The sequence below is a fragment of the Aptenodytes forsteri genome, unplaced genomic scaffold (assembly GCF_000699145.1).
Source record: "Aptenodytes forsteri isolate BGI_AS27 unplaced genomic scaffold, ASM69914v1 Scaffold413, whole genome shotgun sequence".
In the NCBI taxonomy this organism is placed as follows: domain Eukaryota; kingdom Metazoa; phylum Chordata; class Aves; order Sphenisciformes; family Spheniscidae; genus Aptenodytes; species Aptenodytes forsteri.
The window spans coordinates 404,558-424,964 of NW_008794372.1; positions in this window are offsets into that span (position 1 = coordinate 404,558).

Below are 20,407 nucleotides of genomic sequence, written 5' to 3' on the forward strand. Positions count from 1 at the left end.
TTGGGTTGACGGTTGGACTCAGTGATCTTAGAGGTCTTTTCCAACCTTAATGATTCTATGATTCTATGATTCTATACTGATAGGCTGCACTAAGGTCTAAAAGTCTGCCACCATCTTTTTTATAAGCCCCCTTTAAGTACTGATAGGCTGCAATAAGGTCTCCCCGAAGCCTTCTCTTCTCCAGGCTGAACAACCCCAACTCTTTCAGCCTTTCTTCAGAGGAGAGGTGTTCCATCCCCCTGATCATTTTTGTGGCCCTCTTCTGGACCCGCTCCAACAGGTCCTTGTCTTTCTTATGCTGAGGGCTCCAGAGCTTGACACAGTACTCCAGGTGGGGTCTCACCAGAGCAGAGTAGAGGGTCAAAACTAGGTAGAGAAATACAGGAAAGGAATTCTGCAGTCCATGCAGCCCTCAATACTGTTATCTCTTTAGGAGTTGTACAAAAAGAGAATGCACCATCAGATTAGGATATAGAAAGAGACATGTTAAGAAAGACAGAAACTGAGTATTAAGCTCTGCTCAATAATTTGATGTAGTAAATGCAGAACTCTCATTTTAGAGCATATTCTTTCTCCCTAACCATGTTTGAAATCAATTCTCAACTAAAGTTGTTCCCTTTCTGCTGCCTCTCACCTGTTTCCAATTTTGGGGAGCTGGTTGGCATTCCCAGTCCCTGGGACAAGAGGTTAAAACCTTCCCTAGTGCAGTTGTGCACCTAACTGCACACACAGCTGCAGAGGAGACTTCAGTGACTCAGGTGTGTGTCCTTAAAGGATATTTTAACAGATGCTAACGGTGCTTTGAAGAAGTTACTGCAATTGCAAGTAATGTGCAATTTCTTTTCTTCAGTAAAATGGCTAAGTTTAGCACCAAGCAAAAAAGAGTATTGAAAACGCTGCCATAATGGCAGTGAAATTTATTTTGCATTGACAGAAAAATCATAAACTATTGCTGGAAATGTTACTTGCTGATTAAACTTCAGTATCTCCAAGCAAACACTTGAAAAAACTCAGCTTTTAATCAGCCAAAAGTAAATTATCATAAATAATAGTTAACAGTAAATAAACATAATGATAAAATGACTAATTTAAAACCATTTTTGCATGAAAGGTAAACAAATAAAGAAGCAGTTGTATCTTATATGATTTGCTCTCAGACTTCAGAACATCTGGAATCACTCAGTGTTTTCTCATATAATATAAATAATATTTGTGGAGAAGGAGAAGGAGGGAATATGACAGTCTCAGAAAATGAGAAGGTGGACTCAAGCTTTCTTCTGCTTCTCAGATAGGTGTAGGCATAGCATTGGTAGTAACAATAGCTGAAAATCTTAGTCCTTTGAAGTGACCACAAGCTGTTTTTGCAATACCATTTTGTTTACAATCACTCTTTCACAGAGAGCAAACACATGAAGAATAATCTGTAAGTTTTGATCCCTGTGTAAGCTGATCTGACTTTGGTGCAAGGCCCTTCTTAATGATAGTATATACAATTGTTGTACCAAGCTGTATAGCTATTACATAAGCACTGTAGAAAAGGTATCAAAATCAATTTGATAAGGCACAGACACTCATGCAAATGTCATTACCAGGCAACTAACATAATCAACCAATTTTCAATCGATTACTTCCAAGAAAACCCTAAGATACTTTCAGTACATTATAATTGTACTACTAATAAACTCCTATCTACTCATAAAATACACTTCAAGGTTTTGGGAATACCCAAATTAAAAAATGATGTTCTGAAATTGTAGTCTGCCTTTCTGTAATTATTAAGACAACTTGATTTTCATCAGCTGAAATCAGCACATAACATCATAGTTTTCTGAATGATGGAGGTCAGTAACCCAATGGATGTTCAATATGGATGATGTGATTTTCCTTTGCTCTTCACTGAAACAACACAAAATTCGAACCTTGGGGTCCTGAGGAGGGACTAAGTGCACTGCAAATTACCTTTTTACCTCTTATTTCTGTCTTGTAGCAGAAACAGAGTGAAGTCTTGAATTCAAACAAGCTTAAGCGGCTGTCTAAATTATGACGGCTTATCTCCAGCTTCCAACAACCAGCAACGCCTAGACCAGGACTTGTGGCAGGGTCCTTGTAAATCAGCACAATAAATTGCAGGGAGGGAAGACGTGAGGAAAAGTTTCTCTCAGCTGAATCTGATATAGTTAGAGCATATAAGAAAAAAATTACAAAATCAATATGTATTGCTCTAAATTATGCGGCTTATCTCCAGCTTCCAACAACCAGCAACGCCTAGACCAGGACTTGTGGCAGGGTCCTTGTAAATCAGCACAATAAATTGCAGGGAGGGAAGACGTGAGGAAAAGTTTCTCTCAGCTGAATCTGATATAGTTAGAGCATATAAGAAAAAAATTACAAAATCAATATGTATTGCATATTCCTCTTTGTGGAAATAAATGAAGATGTAGGTCCAACAACTTATTATGTTGTTACATAGCACTGGCCTTCATACTATCAGATTAACTAGGTTGTGGGGTTAAAATTGTTAGTTAGTTTGTTTTTTTAATTTCAAATATGCTTCCTTTTAGAAACTTAACTTTGTTGTAAAAGTACTTGTAATTCCTGTTTTTCCAGAGTGGTTTTGTCCTAGTAGGAGGTTGAGATTGGAGACACACAAACATTTTAATTGTCCCACATTACTATGAAATAGGTGTGCAGTGTGTGCTCCAAATAACCTCTTTTCCTCCTTATTTGCTGTATGGACATGCCGGGAGCTGTCTACCCCAGAGGACTTCCCCAGTGGGCAGTTCAGCTTGCCCTGACTATTGTAGGGGTTCCTAGATGGACATCCCAGGCAGTGTCCACAAGACCCCCATGACTGGCTGGGATAGAACATTAAGGCCACCTCTCCTCAGCTTTCCCCCTCTCCCTGCTCCTGGAAAGGGAAATTTCAAATTAAAACCAACTTTGGGGGTTCTGCCTCTTATCTTGCATTACAGTGGTTCCCAAAATCCAAGCTTTGTGGCAGGTGATCCAAGAAAGGCTTGAGAGCACTTGCACTGTCACATCTCTGTACTCCCATGAACTCTCTGCTGCTTAAAAGATACCAGGATAAAGGTGGTGCCCAACCCTCTGGAGTACTGGGCTACTCACCCTGCATTGCACCGCACAAAGCACTAGATTCCTGCAGGAGGCCAATACAACCAATCTAAGTGGCTTTTGGAGGGCACGAGCACTTTTGCCTAAAAAATAATTCATAAGGAAATCAGAGAGCATGGGACAGTCTAAGAGCCGTTATCCTAGAGACAACAACCTTGATCCTCGCAGCATTTTTGATGATGATTCCACAAACTTCTCTAGGAGTTTCCCAGAGCAGATTGGTGATATTTCAGACAATTCTGCAAATACTTGGTGGAGGCAAGGAGGCATTGGGTTCTTTGGAAATACTAGATACAGTATCAATCTAGAGGTAGTAGGAAAGCAAATCACTATATAATTGTGTGGTGAACAGAACTTCAATTTCCATGTACTCCACTGGCTAAGAGAGTAGCTGAATCCAGCAGCACTTGCTCAGCTAAACCTGGCACCACAGAGCAGCCAGGGATCAGCCTCAAGAGAATCCACATTAAGTAGCTGTTCAAGTGAACTAAGACAGAAGCTGTATTCTGTGAGAGTAAAACACAGTAACATCCTGGTTACGCGTATTGGCCAAGCTACTCTCTAATGTATTAGCTGTTAATCTTTTGCTTCTGGTGACTCTTCTCTGTGCCAGCTGCTGCAATTCAAAACATAATTGCTAGTGAAGTGGCGAAAAAAAAATTAGAAAATGCCCAGGTGCAAGCTGTTCAGGGCTGGGAGGCTGTTTTCCAAGCCAATTTCAGACCAGATGATGCTTGTAGACAACTCTGAAGCAAGAGTGAAAGAGTAACCAAAGGAGGGGGTAAACTGAACCAATAAAATCTGAAGGGGGCTAATATTATAGGGCTTCTGTAAGCTATATGAGATGGATGAGAGAATTTATCCATCTTTCTTTACCGTGTACCTAGTAACAGTGGTGGCTGGGAAACTACAATGTTGAACCCAGTATAAGAATTTTTTCTGATCTTTGGAAACCAAAAACATATGCTGCAAGAAGTAATTGGGTGAGAATTAATCATCCACTACTGCAGTAAGTAGGAAAAAATCAGCTCCTACTTGACATCTCTGCATATGAAATAGGCTATAATTGCAGTGACTAATATTTCTAGCACTGTTGTGCTGGATCCACGCTTTTTGAAGAGGTACTTCAAGGGCTCCTAGTGTTAACAAATAAATCTCATTTTGGGCAATATATAGGCACCCATGCTGGGTGTTGGTAAGAAGGATGGTCTTAATATTTCTAAAGCCTTATTTGTGCCCCTAATTTGTTTCCTAGACTATTTCTTGAGATGGTTTGGAATATAATTATAGGAAAACCTGATCATCACACAGTAATACTTTTAATGAAAAATCACTGGTGACTGAACGAGCAGGTATGTTTGAAGTTAGAGAGTTTCCAGGGAGGACGGTTGTTCAAGCTGACTTGAAGAGTAAGTTTGAAGATGAATGTGTTTAATCAGGAAAGCCATGGTTCATTATATTGTGTACAACCCTTCTGTCAGTACCTGACAGGAAGAAAAATCGGACAGGTTTAGATTTAAAGGGGCCACTGCTAACATGCTGATTTGTGCCTCCCAGCAAAAGGGGGAAAAGGAAAATTACACTAACATTTTGATACTAAATGAGCTAGTTTTCCTCACTTACAAGTCCTAAAAATTGGCTTAACAAATATTTTTATTAAAGGGAAAAAGAGAAGTCTGAAGAGGTGGACAAATAAGGTAACTCTGATTTCATAGCTGATCTTGTAGCATCACTTGTGCTGTTGGTTGTTGCTGGTGTCACCCCCCTGCTCCACTGCCTCTTCCTCCTTGCTCTCTTAACCATAGTCATTCATCACAGCTGTGCTGCTAACAGGTCTGCTCCTTAGTGCCAACAATAAAACACAGCTCTCCACTGGAAGAATTTTGAATTCCTTCTTCCATTTCTCTTCTGACAGGCCTCCTTCCTTTGCCCTGCAGTGACTGTCGCTGATGCTGTTGTCTGGTGTCGTTGCCCTAATGCAATGCCCAGCAAGGGAGCATTACACTGAGCTCTCACAGTGCTGTAACTTGGGTTGCTCTACGGTCCAGCTGGGTTGCTTTCATAACAAGCACAGCATGTGCAAAATTCATGGGCTTTAGGCCTGTCCATCAACGTCTTTCATTTTTCTTCCCTTTGATCCATCAGATAGCAACAGAGTTCACCTCCTCCTGAGGGCTCCTCTGCCATCTGGCTTCATTGCTGGGGAGGGAGATGTGGGTCTTGCCATTGCTTTAGGTCCCAGCCATCAGGCTTTTGTATATACAGGTCCTACGGGAACTGGACTGACGGACTTCCTGGCCTGCTGCAATTTCCCTCTCCCATAAATCTTCCCCCCTATACCTAGGCAGATGATAGCTGAGTCCCCCAACAATCCCAAACAAGTGTCAATCAACAGATGCCTGTACTGAAAACCAGATGTAGCTACACAGAGGTTCCTGTAACTGGCAAAAGGAGAAGAGCAAAGGCTTCCATTAAAGATGTGCTTTCTTTTCCTTGGAAATGTTCACCTGTTGGTTTGCGTATTTTAGAAAGTCTTAAGATAGCCATATTGGCCTAGATCTTTATTGGTCATAGGGGTAGAGCAGAGGATATTTACAGACCAAGAGAAAGCACGCAGGATATAAGAGAAAAAGTCAGCAAAAAAGGACCATTTGATGCTTAGAGAATTTTTTTTATACAAAGTTTCAAAGACTGTCAGTCATTTTTGAAAATCAGTAGCAAACTATTTCATGTTTGTCTATGAATTATGTGAGTACATTAAAGGAAACACAGCCTCTCATGCAGTAAGTATTCACGCTCCATCTATCTGTAACCTCCAGGAAAATGAGTCCCTTGTGACTGTTTATAAATACCTCCAAGGGACATGCTGCAAGGTGAGAGTAAGATCAACAGATATATAAAACCAGGTAAGAATAAGCTGGCAACAACTAAATTTTGGCTAAAAATCCAAAGGCTTTTCCTAAACATGACCACCGGAGCAGTTCTGGAGCAGTGAAGGGAGGAATAAAAAATGAACCTACTTTTAGGTGAAATTCAATACTAAATTTATGAAGGGGATTATATGACATGGTGCATTCAGTAGCCTAAGTGTAATGATTCAGGAGGTCTTCCTCAAGCCTACTTCAAATAATTTGAAGTAACGGTATTCTCTGAAAATTGTTTATTGAACAACTCCATAGTATGCCATACATAATTTTCATTGATGGTGAGGAAATTTGAGTAGCATCTGCATCTGGTTATTTATACAGCAGTTGATTAAAAAATTATTTTAAAGAAAATATGCTGTTCCAAATTAGCCATAAATATTTCAGATTTTGCAGAGGTAGGATACCTTTTTGCTTCTTAGGTTGTTTTGAGGCGGGGGAGGGAAGAAGAGGAAGAAACATTCATTATAGCAGCCCTTGTCCTTGCATCACTAAAAGCGTTTAGTACTGAATATTGCTAAGAATGGAGCAAAGAACTGCATGTGCATATGCTCTGAAGTCATCAGCTATACACATGTACATGGAAAAGTTGGGAAGTGGGCTTGCATATGTGTATATTTAGGCACATATATGGTTCATCTCAAGGCAGAAAGGCATGCTCCAAACTCTGCTGTTGAGGACTGAATCAAACTTGAATGCTGAATAGGACTGTAGTTGATTTTTTTTCCACATTCAACTAAATAGTTCCTTGAATAGTCCATAAAGCATGTGCAATAGATGCAAAACAGTGCTTTCTGCAGATGTCTGAAGCTCTAAGATGCTGCTCTGACATAGGAAGCAGAGAGTAATTTTTCTTAAGAACTGACTTCTGAAAAGCCTGAGAGAAGGACCAGAGGCCTTTTAATCTTTCAAATAGACACCAACCCTAAGGAAGCGGTTAGCATGTCATGTATCTCAGCTGGAAACAGAGTCCATGTCTGGACAAGCAAAACATGAATTCCTGCAGTAAATATCAAAGGGAAAAAAAAGCTGTTGGGCCAAGGATTGGGTAATGTGTGTTTATCATGGCCTCATTTCTGGCTAAGAAACTATTAGAAAATACTGCAGCTGTGCAACTTTGTGATTATCAAGTGAATTGGGGAAGCTTCTTGTTCTATGGAGTTTGCCCCTAGAAGCAAAGAGGAAATGCATTAACTGTTAGAAAGTAATGGGAGTCGTCTTATGGGGAGGTTATAAGGGAATTGCTGCACTTCATGAAGCTGAGAATTAACGGATGCAAATAACTTGGACCTATCTGGAAGCCTGGACAACCATCATCTTTCCAAGAGATACTAGTGGCAGAAGAGCCAGTGATGGTTGTACCATCATGTTTTCAACAGGAGGCTTTTATAAATTGTTTTTTGTGATTTTTTTTTTTTCAAATGTGTGATACTAAAATATTTAAATGCATGTATTTTATTATCACTGGGGTGTCCTCATTTCCATGCTGGCTATGATTAAAGGATGGTGATTTATGCCATATTGGGAAAATGTTTGGACTACTTCATACAGGCACTATGGCTTGTACTTTGCACACTAGTAAAAGTGTTAATACTGAGAAAACTGCTAATTTAAGAAGACTCTCGTGACAGTCAAAACCCAGACAAACAGACAAAAAATAGTCAATAACCAGACAAATCTTGTTAGGGCACAAGGCTTGCTCACAAGAAAAGAAACCAGGAAGAGCTGTAATCACAGTAAATGAAATATAAATTCTTAATTTCAGTCAGAGAAAAAGTTGATATTATTTCACTAAATGTTTGGGTTTTGATTTTACTCCTGGCATAACTTGTTATAGCGGGGCTAACTGAACCACAAAAAGTCAAGTAAGCTGAACTAAGAGACCACCGTTTGAAGTAAGGAGGTGCTTAACTGCTGTTTCATAAAGCATTATTGATTCAATGACATGTTAGATAGACTCATGCACACGTCCATCTAGACTGGTGGATACCATCAGGGCCTAGAACATTATCTTCACAACCCTCAGTTTTTTAAAACTGCTTACTAATTTTTCTTGTTCATTTTGGATTAAACTCTATAAAAATGTCAAATATTCTGTAAATAACAGAGGAAGATGGAAAGGAACTAATATTGCTGATGGTGAATTGCTTCATTAACACTAATATAGTTGTCTTAGATCTGCATCACCTGCCCTAGACTGAGGGAAATATCCAAAGGGGTTTAAAATGTGATTTTTAATCTCTGTCACTATATTGTGTAATAAATATGAGAAACATACTTTAATGAGACTTCACTGTAATCATCTTGTGGCAAATTATTGCCTCCTGTACTCACTGCACAAACTGGCAATGTGATGCCTCAACGTAGAGATTCTTTTTGCAAACACATGGCTGTTTGGGGACCAGGGCCTGCATACTAAATGGGGGATGCAAGGGAATGACACATCATCTACTACATCCTCATCAGGGATCAACTCTTATAACTGTACCAGCTCTAAAGAAGTGTAAACAAGGTGATACCTGTGCTTTATTTCACAGGTTGTATGACTCTGCCACAGTAAAGCTTTTAAGCAGTTCTGTCTGTACTTTGTGGAATCAACAGCCTGGAAATTTTTTGTAACATAACAACTTGATATATGTTCAGGATAAATGATTTTAGATGGAAATGAGTCATGCTCCTGCAGTGAAATGCCTTCCTAAAATTGCTCAGTAAGAAATAATAGGGAGTCAGTTTTATGGTGATGAAAACAACACCCTGAGAGAAAGACTGGTAAGGGTAAAAGCTCTGCTAGCTTTGACATTCGTGAACTGTGGAGAAGATTTACTCACATATCACTCTGAATCTGCAACCGGTGGGTTGCAGCATGAAAGCAAGAAGTCTGAGGGTAGCTATGCTTCTGGTGGTGGATTTGTAACAATTATTTTTAACAGTTCTCATTCATCAGGACAGTGTTGTGGTTAAATAATTAGATTTGTTTTGGATGCCAACAGGAGAGGCAGATGTGCAGACTCACACTAGGAAATAGAATTAACCCTTCAGAGTCATTAGAATTTGCCAAGAATATTAAGACACCCCCACCCCTCCCTTCAGACTGAAGCTGATGGGGTATGGAGAGGACTCTGACACTGTACGTATGACAGACAACATGAAATAGAAGAAAAATAACCCAAGGTAAAAAAGAGCTCAGAGGCAGCATGTACTCACCATGTGTAGCTCCAGGACTTGTTTAGCATTTTTTGGGTAGCGAGGTGAGATTGAAAGGAGAGAAGGTAGTATCAGCAATGGATTATATTATTTGGCTGGGCTTTGCAAATGCCAGCAGTGTGCACAGCGTGGACTGGGGGATTGAAGCAGTGCCCTTAATTCAAAAGAATTAGGCCTTGAGGCAAAAGGTTATGCTGCAGCAAAAGATAAACTAGCAGCCTGAAAGCACACACAACATTTGCAAACTTTGAGTTGGTTAAAGAAAGGCAAACAGGCAAAAGTTGTGCCAGAAACAATGATATTAGCACTACAAAGAAGATAAACAACTAAAAGCTGGGCTGCATAGCATTGATCTTACAATAGAGGATGTGATTATACAGGTAAATACCAGCTGGGAAAGGATCTGTTCTGTAACAGTGCTGGGAAAAAAGGTAGGTTAGATAAAGGTGAAGCTCTTAGTTTCATCTAAGTGCAGCCACTGGCAGGGCATTAAAGTGACTGAGAAAGATACTGAGGACAGTCCAGTAGACAGGACACAAACCTCTACAGTCTAAAGCTGAAAAGCTCAATAACCCAAGGTAAGACCTCTAGGAATGCTACCGTTGCCCTAGAGCAACACAAGCCATTGAGGATGGGATTCAGGCTGCATTTAAAATACCTCAATTAAGAAGTCTGTAAATGTTTGCTTATGCAGAAGTTGTCTAAGCTCCTATTAGAGTCAACAGAGATTTGGAGTTTAAGTTGGTTACTCATATATAAGCATCTAGCCATCTCCAGTGAGACATGGATTACTTACAGGTTATGTCTCATAGCTGCAATGGTCTCCCATACCAAAGGAGATATACATTGGGCAGGATATGTTTGCCTAATCATGAATGTTTAATGCCATTGTAGTTGCAATGGCTTATTTTGCCTGGCCTCCAGCGGCTGTACCAGCAAGGTATGGATTTCTAGTGCATTCTGCATCAATCTGCCAGTCCTTTGTGGAGGTTGAGATTTGGAGTTTAAGTTGGTTACTCATATATAAGCATCTAGCCATCTCCAGTGAGACATGGATTACTTACAGGTTATGTCTCATAGCTGCAATGTCTCCCATACCCAAAGGAGATATACATTGGGCAGGATATGTTTGCCTAATCATGAATGTTTAATGCCATTGTAGTTGCAATGGCTTATTTTGCCTGGCCTCCAGCGGCTGTACCAGCAAGGTATGGATTTCTAGTGCATTCTGCATCAATCTGCCAGTCCTTTGTGGAGGTTTTTTGATATCGCTAGAGCACCTCAAAAGGCACTAGGTACCCATGGTTAGGAAAATTAATTCTGCCTCTAGCATCTGGTCACAGTATTGTGGTGTCCTGGTTTTGGCTGGGATAGAGTTAATTTTCTTCCTAGTAGCTGGTACAGTGCTGCGTTTTGGATTTAGGATGAGAATAATGTTGATAACACACCGATGTTTTAGTTGTTGCTAGGTAGTGCTTACACTAGCCAAGGACTTCTCAGCTTCCCATGCTCTACTGACTGAGAAGGCTGGAGGTGCACAAGAAGCTGGGAGGGGGCACAGCCAGGACAGCTGACCCCAACTGGCCAAAAGGACATTCCATACCATGTGACGTCATGCTCAGTACATAAACTGGGGAAAGCTGGCCGGGGGGGCCACTGCTCGGGGACTGGCTGGGCATCGGTCGGCGGGTGGTGAGCAATTGTACTGTGCATCACTTGCTTTGTATAGTCTTTTATCATTATTACTTAAACTACTACTACTATTTTATTTTATTTCAATTATTAAACTGTTCTTATCTCAACCCACGAGTTTTCTCACTTTTACTCTTCCAATTCTCTCCCCCATCCCACTGGGGGGCGGGGGGAGTGAGCAAGCGGCTGCGTGGTGCTCAGTTGCCGGCTGAGGTTAAACCACGACATGTGGAAAGATCTTTGGACAAAATTTGGATTCTGATTTCCCCAGCTACCTCATAGAAAAAATTCAGGCATTTAGCACAACATAACAAAATATTTTATCTCTGTATGTCAGCCAATACTGGTATTCTGATTAAAACCTACAGGACAGAGACTTTTAATACTTTTCTCTAATGTCTTAAAAATAATATGTAAGTGTCATGTGTGGACTGTAAAAACTCTGGGAGGAAAGTCTGTGTTTTAGTCTCACCTCAGATAAACAACTGTGTTAAAGAAGTGGTCAAGTATCTTTAACATCTCAGGAGTTGGATGGCTGGAGCAAAACAAGCTGGGGAGAAAACTTGTAGGAATGACATCCCATCCCCAAAAATAAATAAATAAAAAAAAATCTAATCTAGATTACTATTCATCCTTCCTGGTGTAGCCTTACCAGAAAACATGCCAGCTGAACAGAGACCTATCTGTAAAGGAACATGATAGACATGCCACCCATCTCTCTCTACCTCATGCTGTCTCTATGTTTCTCTTTACCCTAATCCCTGAATATGCACGTGGTGTCTGTCGGAGGGAGGCAGCAGGGAGATGATGTAGAGGAGGAAAACAGTGCCTGCAAAAGTGCCCCCAGTGTGGGGCTTGCCCTGGCTGCCCCTGAGCCCCTTCTGGCAGCCCGGCACAGCATGTGTGTTGGGTGGCACGGAGGGAAGGACTGTGTCTCTCGCCTACGTCACGGCTCTAACCTCCTCAGCAAAGGGGATGGGCTGACGCTGCTGCTCATCATAAAAAACCCCTGTTAATGCCAACTGGAGGATTTCTTCTGCACCGTGAATGTGCTCTTGCTGGAGTCACAGCAATACCTTAAATGCTACTCTTCTGACGAGTGCAGTTTCATCAGGATGATTAAGTAATGAGGCAAGCGAAACTTAACATATTAAAAAAAATAATTTCATGTGTGGTAAAAATGATTTGCATTGCTTATGTAGCATACCTGCAGTTTATTTCAATGAAAAATCCAGGTGTTACAAATTCTATGCTCAAAGAATTTTGCACAGTGAAGGAATGACTTTCATTCTTAATTAAACTAAATCCTTTTAATAAAGAGCTGATATTGGCTTGTCAGACTCCAGATACAACTTTAATTATAAACTACTAGCCATTCTAGCAAGATTGTCTTGCCTGGTCCCCTGCTCAATACCAGAATCAGTTATTCCAACCAAATTTCCCAGGTAGTGTCGAAAGCCACATTATTAGCAAGGTTTTCCTAGTATCTAACATGAACCTTTCCAGCTTGCCTAACATGAACCTTTCAAGCCTGTTACTATGGGAATCATTGGGCATGGACATGAAAAGCAATTTTTTCCTTCATTTTTCATAAACCATTTATTGTTTTCTTTTCTGAACTATCCCTAATATTCAGTGGTTTTCCTTAAAGTTCAGTTTCCAAAACTGGGCACAGTATTAGAGCAAAGATTTTACCAGTGGGGTGCAGAGAGTAAGGGTTGCTCATGTGCCTTGTAGGCCATATTCTAATAAATACACTCTTTTTAACAGTAAGATGTTCCTAACTGCTTTTCAGCTTGTGATCTCCCATGACTTCTTAAGTTTCTAACAAGGTATTTCTAATGAATTGTTTCCCTAGGAGTTTGCAAAATTCAATATCCTTAAATAAATACCCTGTACATATCCCTGTTAAATGTTGTCCTTGTTTTCCAAAGCCCTCCACAGTAGCTCATTTTGTATTGCAGTTCTGTCCCCAAGGCAGTCTTTTTTTCTCAGCCTCTTGTTATCTGCAAATTTAATAGCATGTACTTTCTGTTCAGTCACCCAGGTGGTAAATGAGGTTATTGAATAGTACTGGATCCAGGACATATCCCTTCTGAATAGTACATCCTTCCATTTTGATAATCAACAACAGATAACTACTATCTGAATGAAGTTTTCTAACTAATGTTATGCCCAACCCATGGTAGTTTTATCACATTTTAGAAAAGGGAAGGCTAATCCTTGTTTTGCTTATGTAATTCTATGCAATATTTGTGTCAAAACAATTGCTTCTGCCTGTTATGCAGTCATGGGAAAAGCCTTGCTGGTTTCATAGCATTTGTTCATATCAAGTTTGTGTTTGCAGTTCTTCACTTAAGTGCTTATTTAATTATTTTTAGCAGAATTTTTATGATAAACTAAGTGGATTAGTTTATAAACCCTTAACTCTTCCTTTTTAAGGACAGACGTTTTGTTTGCCCTCTTTCTTTATCTTCCACAACTTCTCAAATAGAGCAGCCACTTCCTCTGAGGCTGTTTTAGCCATTTCTAAGTATCTTAGCCTGTCATTTATCAAGAATGCTCCTCCTCTACTCCACTCAGTCTAAGAAGTAGTTATAGACTGAAAAGCGAATGTGTGAAAACATTACTTGCATTTTATCATATCCTGCCTGTATATAGTTTTTGTCAGGACACAGAGCAGATACAGCTATAATGATGACTGGTGGTGTAGAAAAAATGGGTTCTGCATTCACACAGTTACTTCTTTGCCATGTGCCATGGGTTGAAACCTGCACTAGGAAGTACTGGTGTAGGATCTAACACTTCCTTCCCTACTCCCTCCCTCTTAAAAAAAAAAAAGAACAGAAAAAAGAAGGCAGAACAAAACCAGGACCAGGTTACATTTTGCACTGCAAAGGCAATGTTGCTTTTCAAGTGCCAGCTTCTGAATTGGGAAGTCTGTAATGTAATTGCCTGAAACACCCAAATCTAACTGTGAATTCCTTATTGAGATTGTAAGAAGGTAATTAGACAGTAGTTTGATTTTTATTTATTTAATTTGCTACATTCGCTATTCCCTGTTCCAATAAGATTATGTCCAATTAAAATGCAATTACTTCTAGACTTCCTCAGACAAATAACTGCACAAGGGAGCCCTTTTCGTGCTTGGGGAAACCCTTTCTTGTCCCCATTCACCCTTGCCTATCAGAATGTGGTGGAGTTTTTGGGTTTTGTTTGGTTGGCATTTTGTCATGAAGATAAATCAGTGAGTAACATCAGCTGGTGGAAGTAGATGCAGGAGTCATCAAAGGGGTCTTTGAACATTTAGAGGATTTTCTGCAGCTAATAGCTAGACTTTCCTTTCCCTCTTGGCATCTCTGTCTTCAGCTTCCCTTCTATTCACTTTCTTGATATCAGCATTCTTCCATAGCCTTCCAGGCTTTCGTTTTATATAGTCTCCAGCACAGTAAGCTTTTGTTCTGGTTGCTTTGATGCATGACCACAAAGCCAAGATCATTAATAATAAGTGAAAAACTATGGCAATTCAAATTGAATCGGTCAAAGCCAAGAGCTGGGCTATAAAGATCTGTGAACTTCATGGAAAGAATGGTAGTGCTTTTTCTCTCACCAGCTTGTGTATCTCCTCTTCTGGAGGTCCTTCTGCTAAAACACTAGAAGTTTGTGGTGGCTCTGTAAGTTTTGTGGTGACCAGATTTCATTGTTAATTTGGGGCATTAGGTTCATATTGCAAACAATACTTTTACAACCTTTTTTCTTGTCTTCCATATTTTCCATTTTCAACATTCTCACAATTATAAAGTGATCCTTAGGGTGAATAACATTTTCTCCAGAAGCAGAAGGAGTCTGGGGGGAGCTCACGAACTCATATGCAGATTTGGGCTAGCTCTGGCAAAAGTGAGATAAAAACTGGGAGAAATTGCTTATATATTGGAATAAAAAGTTGCATTTTCACAGGCCAGCTGCAGTCAGTTGACCTTTAGCAGGATGATATTCTACTAGGTTTGAAAACAGGAGGAGGTATAGCAGATGCTCCAAAGCAAACGCTCAAATATATGAAACAGTATGTTCATCGGATGTGGGCACTGTCTGTCTTTTCTTTCCACCTCACTGGCCATATGTATAGCAAGCATGAGATTCTCTGGCAATGAAAAATATTTCTGAACTTAGTAGATGTGTCATCAAAGGCCTAAAATAGCCAATACAGGCTTCCCTTCCTTTAGAACACACCTAAATAAGGCTGGCTTGGAGTGCCAAACATCAGCATGTATCTAAGTGAAAAGCTGGCTGTCCTGTGGATGTTCTTTTTTTAATCTCCTTCCAAGATTAGAAACACAACAATATAAATTCACTGAGTTTCATATTTTGGATGTGAGAAGACTTGACAAAGGGAAAGACAGATATCCTGATGACAGCAGTCTTCATTTGGGTGTGCAAATAAACGGCCTATGTCTGTTGTGGTTGACTATGAGCATGTATGGTGGACACTACTGGCATTTGGAAAGTTAAATCTTGGGAAAGCTTAGGAGATTTGTATTCTCTTTCCCATGCTCTTGCAAAAGTCTGGGTGAAGCTTTCAGTGTAGCTCAGTGTAACCAGCTCAGGAAGCACAATATAAACTATATTTCAGTTCATCTTGGCATATCTCCATTTATTAAAAGAAACTTCAAAGCAACATTCATGAGCTTTAAATGCTTTCACTTCCTAATGGGATGGAGAGTGCCCCTGAGAATATGTACTTTCATTTAAGTACAGCCAAAAATATTTTGATGGGACACATTAAACATTGTTTCTTTGCTTTTAGAAGAAACTTTTACTTTGAGGAAAGTAAAACTGCTTGTTGCATGGGAATAAAATGAACTGCTTGAAAAGTTGTAGGCCTAAAGAAACTGATTCTTCTGGAAGATCAAGTTGAAGACACACGTTCTTCTGTTGGACTCCATTGTCTTTTCACTATTATAGTCAATGAACCTAAACAGATACAAATCCCAGGGTACATTTCAGTTGCCTAAACGTCTGTGACAAGTGCAATATGAGATGTCTTATTTAGCTTCCCATTGCCATTCGTAGGTCAGGCATGGTCTGTTATTAAATATTTCATCCTCATGAAGATGTCTCAGATACATCAGTGCATTGCAAATGACTGCCTGGGTTTAGGCAACTGAATTGAGTCCGCTATGACTCAGTTATCAGTACTTCTTTTTCTCTACAGGAAACACTTTGACTGCTGTAGTCTAGAATTGCATTTCTTCTGTCATGGTTATAAAGACTGGTGACCCACCTTCACGCCAAGATTTGATTTAGACATTTAAATCTCTCCTCCTTGTCAAATTGCATCTGAGTTCCCCTGCTGCAGTAAAAATCACATTTATTAATCCTTCTATTAATGATTTAGATGTTCTAGAGCAACATTTCATACCATTCCTAATACCTTCATCTTCAAAGCATCTTGTTTTCCTATATCAGGCCTTTTTCTGATTAACAATATCATCTAACTTTCTCATCAAGAAATTTCAAGGGCGCAATTTTTAAGCCAAGGTGAAAATATTAAAAATTATTCCCAAGGCCATTCCCAGGGTGACTTAATTAGTAACAGCTCCAGTTGCTGTCTCTCAGTCTTTTATCTCTTCTTCAGTTCTTACAGCAAACCTCATTTTTTCCAACTTAAATAATTTTTTTTCCATTTATTGTCTATCAAATACTTATTTGAAGTTCTGGATAAATCAAAACTACAATGTTTCTTTTGTCTAGAAAATAATTTATTTAAACAAGAAATGTCAGATTTAGGAATTGTAATTAAAAGTGTTTGGGGATTGTTTGTACACAACTTTTTGTTTAAGCTTACCTTAGTCTTAATGTGTGTGTGTGAGGGCAGCTTAGTATATGTCCTTTGTATAAATGCATTTATAAAAACATCATCATAACTCACTTTATGCATCGTCATGAATCAAAAGCACTTTGAGTGGAACGAGCTTTCACCTGTAGCCCAGAAAAAGTTAGGATTGCAACTTAAATGTTCAGTGAAGAAACTGAAATGTCAGACTAGTGGGTTCTGGTTGGGTACTTCTAGTAATATTATATGGTATATTATGCCATGTTCTAAATTTTTCCATTTGCTAGCACATTCTTTCTTAACAATCTTTCTCTCGCCTCCCCACAACTATTTGCACATAACCATGTTACAGTAATAGCTCTTTTTCCAGCACTTTCCCCCCCATTTTTCTTACATATAGGTACTACAGTTGCTACTCCCTCTTATTTTACTACTAGTCCAGACCTTAGATGGATTTTAAACAAATCTGTGATTTCAACATATGTCCTTCTTGCTCAGATAGCTTGATTCATTTTGGTACAAACTTCCTGATGGTTATGACATCGCAGAGGTACTTTACCTCTGTAGCAGGCTTACATCTCCTGTTACAGGTTGGCTACATAGCCGTTGAAATCATCTCTTTGGCCAGCTGAAGAGCCAAGGATTGTGTGTACTTTGCCCATGTCTAAATGGACAATATGAGAGCTCATGCCTTCATGTTGGGTCATTAACCAGTCAAAATATGTATTTGCAGATTGGTTGACTAAGCAATTATTTTTTAATCAAATTTGTGAAAAGGAGCTATATAGCTCTGGCTTAAGACACTAGCTGACTCCAGTGAACGTGTTGTTAATGTGTTTTCTTGAATTGTCATCAGTAAGCCAAGTATATCTCTGCTATTTCTAGCTAAAAAAGTCAAAGTATATCTGCCCTCATTCTCAATCCAAGAGAACCTGTGCTGCAGTCTTTCCATCAAAGTCATGTAACTTCACACACTTGGTTAAAAATACCATTTGGTTTCACAGTATTTGGGTGCTTCAAAGTTGAGGGAGAGCTGACAAACCAATTTTGTATTAAATTTAATAGAAAATATGCTGCCAGCTGCATAACACAGAATATGAAAAATCAATGATGCATAACTGAAGGTGGTCCTGAAATTATGAAGATTTTTTTGTATGGCTAAAATGTAAGATAAGAGTTACTGTTAAAAGCAAGAAGACATCTTTCAAAAATTTAAATTTGTGTCCAGATGAGGGAAAATGTGGCTAAATAGATATGTACAATTAATCAAACAGTGAGCTTTGGAACAATTTATGAGAGATGTAAAGAACACATCTCTCAATCTCACATCAATAGATGATCAGTGTGTCAAAAAAGTGCACAAAGAAGATACAACTGAAACAGGAAAAAAATGTTTTTCTTAGCATTTGTATTGCTGGCCAAGGAGCTCAAAAAGGTTGCCATTCTCTGTGGACAATGCAACAGAGGATCTGTTTCATATCAAGGTGTTGGCTGAACTTATGGAGAAAGTAGACAAAATGAACAGTAACTAATCACCAGTGCTAGATGTTACATGTCCAAGAGATCTAGAAGAATGCTTAGATGAAATATCTGAATTATATAACTATGATGTTCAACTGTTAGCTTAAAACAATTATGATATAAGTCTAGAAAGTGGCTGATAATCCATCATGTTTTAAGACGCCAGGGGACACACAAGCACCTATCAAATAAAGAACAGAATTAGTGGGCACGGATAAGTAGCCTAACAGTTGTACCTACAACCTGAGAACTATTTGAGTCCTGGTCCTTTCCATTTCCAGAAGGACATAGCAGAATGGAACTGAAAACGTGAGAGTGATGTTCTAGAGACAGGAATGACTTCTGTACAAGGAATGATTATACAGAGTAAGGTTTTGAGCTTGGAAGTAGAGACTACAGAAGAAATACAGACTCATGAGTGGAGCAGAGAAGATACAGGCAATGCCTAATCACTAACTCTTCTAATACAAGAACTAGAGGGCACCAAGTTCTAAACAAATGAACAAAAGTAGTTCTTCATCCAGTATAGAGCTAAGCTTTGGAACAGGTTGCCCTGTAATATTGTGCATGATAACATTTTATATTAGCTTATAAAGTGACTGACAAAAATATGGGTCAGAATCCATTTGGGGCTACTAAATACATTATTTCATACTTAAGTACAACATATCAGAAAGTTCCTGATAGTTCATTATCAAGAACATTTAATTCCACAACAAGCTTGTTCTGTTCTTATTCTCTTCCCTTATGTTCCACTACAGACAACTATTGGAGAACAAAGAGTGGGCCAAAGGACTCACTCTCTCTATATCTCAATCTATGCTGTCATGTATTCATGACATTTTTCTAAACAAATTTGTTGAATGGAGTGCTACAGCGTGATTATGATTTTCCAAAAATGACATTTCTTTTGGCATTTATTCTTCTTTCTGCTTAGATTTGTCTTCTTTCTACCCAAGATAGTTCACTCTGTTTTTACTGATCTTGGTTTTCTTTTGCTCTTTGCGGGTTTTGTTTCCAACTAAATAAACTTAGGCTATTTTAACAGGTTTCTTTATTTGACTACATGCTATTCATATCTTTTTACTGATTTTGTTGACTAGAAAGAACTACCTCAATGTTTCTAACCCTAATAACTTATTGATAGCCATGCCTCATCATTAGTCCAAGCCTTGCCATTCTTATGTGAAAGCAGTGACTGAAAACTAAATTCTATTTTCTTTCCTACAGGCCTGTCTAACTTTACAATTGCAGATCTTTTTTTTATTTTATTTTTTTTTACTGCAGTCCCTCTTCTATAAAGTGTAATCTTTTTACAGGCAGTTGACACTTTTCATCCTATGTGTTACAGTTTGTCAATACTTTCCTTGAAAAGCAGCTTCTAGAGAATCCAAAATACTTCTATAAATCTTAACAAAAATTCTGTTCATTAATGTAACCTGAAGTCCCTTCTACAAAAAAATTATTCCACTTTCCACATTACTGCCTAAATGAATTATTTTAGTCAGCAACAACTTTTGAGGCCTTTTGAAAAAGCGTGTATTAAGATAAAGAAGAAAACACAGTTCTTGACTGAAAGAGTTTAGATAATAAATTATAAGTATATTCTCAATTTGCAAAACAACTGACATCCCATGATGAGATGACTTCTTCTATGCCTTTACACTAATAAACATCTTACTTGTTTTCATATTCACAGCTATGTTTTTTAAATCAAGTACTCTGCACTAGTGGTGAAGTGCTTATGATCAGTCCATGCACCAGGAGAACCGCATAAGTACATTCCACCTGAGGTGCAGGAATATCTGTGACAGGCCGTCAGTCTGAACTGTGACATGATGTGTTTCAGTCTTCAGTTTCATTATTATTTTAGTACTATGATTCAGAACTACATCCAGCCATAGCCAGGGGTGGCAAGTATGCAGTTCCCTTTGACAAAATGTTCCACTAGTGAGACATCTTACCAGAAACCATTTCCAAACATATTAAGGACAAGAAGGTGGTTGGGAGTAGTTAGCATGGATTTATAAAGCGGAAGTCATGACTGTTCAATCTGACAGCCTTCTACAATGAGATGACTGGCTTGGTTATATGAGGGGAA